The sequence below is a fragment of the Parus major genome, chromosome 2 (genome assembly GCF_001522545.3).
Source record: "Parus major isolate Abel chromosome 2, Parus_major1.1, whole genome shotgun sequence".
NCBI lineage: Eukaryota > Metazoa > Chordata > Aves > Passeriformes > Paridae > Parus > Parus major.
The window spans coordinates 52,474,709-52,480,624 of record NC_031769.1 but is presented as its reverse complement, the minus strand read 5'-3'; the positions used below and the strand labels follow the sequence as shown (position 1 = coordinate 52,480,624).

General features: G+C 46.6%; 1 protein-coding gene across 2 annotated transcripts in view; it reads right to left on the bottom strand.

The window, feature by feature from the left end:
- The window catches only part of GLI3 (GLI family zinc finger 3), a 207,140-nt gene extending 206,541 nt beyond the window's left edge, over nt 1-599 (bottom strand). For both annotated transcript variants that reach the window (XM_015618985.1, XM_015618988.1), the window contains exon 1: nt 477-599. The gene's annotated coding sequence lies outside the window, so the exon portion shown is untranslated. The remainder of the gene's footprint in view (nt 1-476) is intronic.
- Nucleotides 600-5,916: the final 5,317 nt, after the last annotated feature.

Below are 5,916 nucleotides of genomic sequence, written 5' to 3'. Positions count from 1 at the left end.
CGGGCATCCCGCGGGGCAGGGGGACGGGACGGGACACAGGCGGGACGGGGGGCGGCAGAGGAGGGCCGGCGGGTGTTGGTGGTGGTTGTTTTATCCCTGCCCGCCTCCCGCGGGGAGCAGCCCGCGCCTCTGCCTCCGTGTGGGGGTGTGTGTGCGCGGGTCCGACATCAGTTTCAGTGATCTTGTAATCTGATCCCTTCTGACTCACTCGCACTGACTGACATTTCTGATTTGGTTCAACAAAAAGAGCGGGGGGGAGGAGAAAAAGAAGAAAAAGAAGAGAGGGAGCAAAAGAAAAAAAAAAAAGTATCCCCAAATCCACCGCCTGGTACCAAACGGTTTTGGGAGGGAAGGGGGGACCCCTCCGTCCCGTCCCGTGCCGCCCGTCCCCTCCAGCCCCGCCGCCGCCCCGCATTGTTTTGGTTCGGCGCAGCCACCGAAGGAGGGGAACAAACACATCGCGCCGAGGTACTCACGTGTCGGAAAAGTTGTCCCTCTCGCTTTTCTCCGTCTCGCGCGCTCCTCTCCGCCGCCTCCTTCAAGTTTTACAGATGTTGCAGGGCTGCTCGTCGTCGCCGCCCCCTCCTCCCAGCGCTGCCCTCTGGATCAGATCAGGGGAAAGGCTCTTTAGGGATAACTCCCGACTCAAACACCCTCCACTAAACTTTCCCCCTTCCCTCCCCTTCCTCTGAGCGGCGGAGAGGGCTCCGCTCTCCTTCCCCCCTTCCCTCCGCCCGTTCGGGACGCGGCTGGCTGCTGCCCGTGGCGCGGGTGCCCCGGGCCCTGCGGGGAGCGGGGCCGCTTGCCTGGGGGAGCGGCGGAGGGCTGCGCCCCGGGGTGCGGGTCGGGCCGCGGCCTGCCGGGCTGCGACGCGCGCTCTCGGCATGACACCCCCGCTCCCCCCTTCCTCCTCCTCCTCCTCCCCCCCGGCCACCCCCCCGGCCCGCCCCGGCCCGCCCCGGCGGCGGCCCAAGGGCGGCGACACCCCGCCCACAGCCAGGAGGCAGCGCGGGGCGACGGCGGGTCCCCCCCGGAGCGGCCCCTCCGCCTCGGGTCGCGCTTCCTCCCTCTCCCTCCTCGCCCGCTCCATCCTTCAGCTCAGCCTGCATCTGCAGCCCCGTTTCCCGCTCACCCATGCCTTGGGCACCCCTTTCTCCCGCCCGCCAAAAATTCAGGGCTTTTCGGGGGGAAACGTGCCCTCCGGGTGGGTTTTCTCTGTGTGCTGCGGCTTCTGGGCTCGCGTTTGCTCTGGCGCCGCAGGCTGACTTGACTGGAGGACTTCAAGGAAAGTTTCACCTAAGCCATGTGACACCGAAAAATTGCTCTTTTGGTGAAAAAAATACGAGTGCTCGGGCGAGGGGAACAGTGGCGGTGATGCCCGCGTCTGCCTCCCCTTTCCCAGCCCACCTGCCAGTCTCCCCAGCTCCCTGCCAGGCTCCTCTGGCCTTCTCCCTACAGAACAGGGCTCTCCGCTGCCTCCCTCTTTGGCCATCATCTCCGTTCTTCCCCCGGGCTCCTTGCGAGCAGCATGCTGCGGTTCAGAAACAGCGGGAACTAGGATGCCATTTGTTCCAATATCTCCATCCTTCGGGAAATGATGTGACCTGACAAGACACCTTGCCTTTTTCTCTGCAGATTGCTCCCCTGATATTAAAAGAGTCTGAGAAACCGTAAATGAACATTACCACAACCATTTTCTATCAAGTCACAAGGTGGGACTGGCCCTCGGGAAACGTATGTGTGTGTTTGTATATATATATATATATATATATATATACATACATACACATGTGTATATATGTGTAAGTGTAGCCATTACAATGTCAGATACTTCATATGCACCTTTGTTCATAACCTGGCTCACAACACAGCCAAGTAAAGATTTGTTTCTGATACATACAGTTTAGCAAGGTACCCGAGCCCGGGCTTCGTTTAGAAAGTCCCCAAAAAATTAGTGGTTCTTGAAAAGAAAGGTATGTTTGCTGATGGAAATGAAAGACTGGCTTTTGATGCTGTGCATTTTATAAAGCATCCCTTAGCCTCACCACTGAAAATGTTCATTTTATTACAAAACAAAGCTGCAGGTATTTGTGGTTTGAGGGACTTGGTCCATGGGTTTTTTTAGAAACAAAGAGAAAGCAATCTTACCTGACTCAAAGGGCCACTTCAACCATAATTTCCTCAGGCTAACTGGTTTGGAGTTGTTCACCTGGAAATCTTTTCTGGGTGCAAGAAGTAGCTTTGGAGAGATGCCCACAATACCTGAATGTCCCTGGTACGGTCAGACTGCCAATTGCCCTGGCAGTCCCAGGGATGCCTTTTTTTGTGCAGGTTTTACAGCACCAGGTCAGCACACCCTGGCTTTCAGGACAGACACGGTAGCCAGATGCTTTCACACTGAGTGAGAGGTGCACATCATCCAAGCTGCATGCACGTGCACCATTGGAGGCGGGCATGTGCGCCCAGGATGAGAACCTGCCCTGGTGCCATGCCTCCATAGCCAGAGATTTCACAGCTCACCAAGGGTCAAATCCACCCCTGCTCAGGAGGAGCAGCCCCTGGTTGCCCAAGCAATACTGCTGACAGGCGTAGTGCTACGCAGGAAAGGGGCATGTGCAACACCAGGATCTGAATACCAATATGAAGAGCTGGTATTCTTCCAACTTTTTTTATCTTATATGACTTCCTTTTCCAGTCTCATGTTCCCAGGAAAATGTTAGCTGTTTCATGATATATGATAATAGCAGTGTGGTACTGCGGATGTTTTGTTTTAGCTTATAGGTACTACATCTACCATGTAACATGTACTTTATGTAACATGTATACCACACCCTGATACACATATATGTGCTGGGGGAGAGGTGGTGTTCAGAATGATTAGGCAAACCTCAGGTCCCTTTACAGATCTGTTTAAAAGCAATATGATTCCTTCAGCCCATTGTACCATTCTCTCATTTTCTGCCTATTGCATATTCCTTTCTATTTCATGCAATCAATTTTCTTAAACTCTTTTTTCCCTCTTTGTATAATGAAAACCCTTAAAAGTAACAGGGGAAATTAACCAGGATTCAAAGTGATACTTTGTAAAAGAAACAAATTAATATGGAGAATCCTGTTTGCCTAATCATTTATAATTCAGTATTGCTGATGTTAAGATACTGTTTTTAATAATAGCTTAAAAGACATTCAAACTGGGACATGATTTTAAGTTGAGACTGGGCCTTCAAATCAGTATTCATCTTAGACTTTTTAAAAAAGAAGTTATTTCCCCAGAGTTTGTTCTTCTTGTTACATCATAAAATAACTTTTTTTTTTAGTTTTTGGTTTGTTTGTTTGTTTGTTTTTAATAGTGCTCACACCAACTCTCCTCAAGACACATATTTCTAATTTGAAATAAATAACCCCAAACATTTCTCTACACTCAACTCACATCAAGATGGACAAAAAAAAATATAAACTAAAGAGGTGATAGAATACTTTGAGATTTGCATATGAAAAATAGCCTTCTGATGCAATTCTGAGCAGTGAAAGTCTTGAGAGAAGAGAAACACAGAAACAATAACCAAAGTTTCTGCCTGTGCTTGTGTCTGCACAGGCCAAGCAGAAAATAAAAACCGATGGTGAGTGGGTGACATTTGCCATTTGAAATGTATTGTAAATGTTTCAACACCTTGACAATGAAGAGTGCAAAAGAAGCTTAGAGCATCCAAGACCCTTCAGCTAAACAAAATGAGAATGGGCAGCTCTGTGCAGGGAGGTGCCTTTCTTATCATCTTTCATGTCTGATTCAGAGGAATCACACTTATAAGATGCAATGGGAAGACAAAAACTACACATTAATAAAACGTAATGATTTTTCCACATTTGGATTTCCCCTCCAAGAGAAACTGACCTGAGATTTGTCTGTGATGTTTCCCTGCAAGTAGGAATTCGCTCCTGCAGAAGACTTGTTGACCCATGCCAAAACTCATTTTCTGACTCAATATGCCACAACCACAGGGCATTTCTGCCAGAAGTTATATCATGCACGATACGTTGCGTTTCTTCAGCCTACTTTGTGTTCCCACTTCTTCAGCCTCTGACTTGAAACTTACAGGCCTCCAGGCTGTGTATTTGTCTTCCCTTTTTGCTGCCCTGGTTGTTACAGGAAAGCACAATCAGGAGCAGGGACTCTGCTCACATAAGCTGCATGCAAAAGACCTGATATTCAGTGACACCAAGAGCCAGTCTTCTCACCACTCCCAGTTGCAGCACCACCCTCCACTTTTTCTCCAGTCCCAGTGAATGCTCTGCAGGACATATTCAAGGACCTTATGTTGTTGCTATTTATCCAGGTGATGTCCACTAGAAGACAAAGCTTTAAAGACAGTCACTTTTTTGCCAGTGGACAAGTACCTTACTGGAATAAATTCTGTGAAATAGACAGACAGGTCAGCTATGCTTTCACAGGGGCAGCCTCAGGTAAAGCACCTGAACAAGGAGGAAAGGCACTGATTTCTGGTCATTTATGCAATATCCATCACAAGAGACCTCTGGTGCATCTTGCCCCCACCTATGTGTCTCCCTTGTTGCAAGGCTGCCTCATGCAGCAGAGAGGTCTCGAGAGGTACCTAGTGGAGGGAAAAGAGGAGTATGAGATGGTAACATGTCAAAATCCTCAAAGGCTGCAGAAGTTGCAGCTGGGGGCACAAGAAAAGGTTCATGGCCTAAGATGGGATGCAGAACTGGTGTGTGCAGGCGACCATATTTGGGAAGGATATAAAGGTCAGGGCAAAAACCTTTTCTGCAGTTACTGTCAGAGAATTGGTTTAGGAAAGGCAAATGGTCTGGGGCCTGAGTAGGGAAAGAGTAAATAGTTCGGAATCTCTTGGTTTTGAAAGAAATTATAAACTGATGTACCACTGCACACTAGTGTAAATTAGTAACTTTGGATTCTTTCATTATTTGGATTTTTGATTTTTATTATTGCCATTGAAAAAAAAATGGAAATTTATCAGCATATATCCAGATGTGTCAAAGTAGGAACCCTCATTCAAGAGTCTGATTTTTCTAAGGATGCTCATTGCAGCCTTTCATAGACTTGATACACATAATTCCTTCTGGCAGTCCATAGCAAGGAACCTCTATGTCTTTCTCCTTCTGCTAACACTGGGGTTATTTCTAGATTTCAGCAGAAAAAGTACTGATCCCTAGTGATCAGATTTATCTTTCTACTCTAGGATATCATCTCTTGTACAACATCTTATTTCTCTGAATGTCTAATCTAACTAACCTAGCTATTTATAACATATATTCATCAGTAGGTTTTTTTGAATGCTGTATGATGAAATTAAGCAGATCAAAATACAGTATTTTTTTTAGCCCCTTCTATTCTTGTAAATATGTAAAATTACATACTTCTTTTTCAAATTCCGTTGTCATTACTGAAGGAAAATTAGGGGTAAGAGCTGAGTTTTACACACAGACAAAAAAGGACAATTTCATGCAGAAAATTCTCTACTTTTGGGCTGTCTACATAGAAAGCCTGAACTCTCCATCTCTTCAATACAAACTTTTTTCAAGATACTTTTACCCTCCTTGACTTTAAATGTATGTTTGCATTAAAACCCTTCATTACTATGAACATTCTTCAGAAGAATATTTTCTTTTTACAGGAAATTAAAATGATGTTGTTCTGCCTGAGATATTTTGATATATGACCGCCACAAACACACCAAACAAACAAGCAGTTTCCTTTGTTTGCTCTTAGAAGCACCCTGTACATGTTAATTATCAGGCAGGTAGCATATGGGGGAAAAGCAGAGTGTCTCTAACAGGCTACACCCAACAAAGACACAAAAATCATAACATTTCATGCAGAAATGGCACAAATAACCTGTTTATCTCCTTTTTGCCATGCTATAATAAGAAATTAAA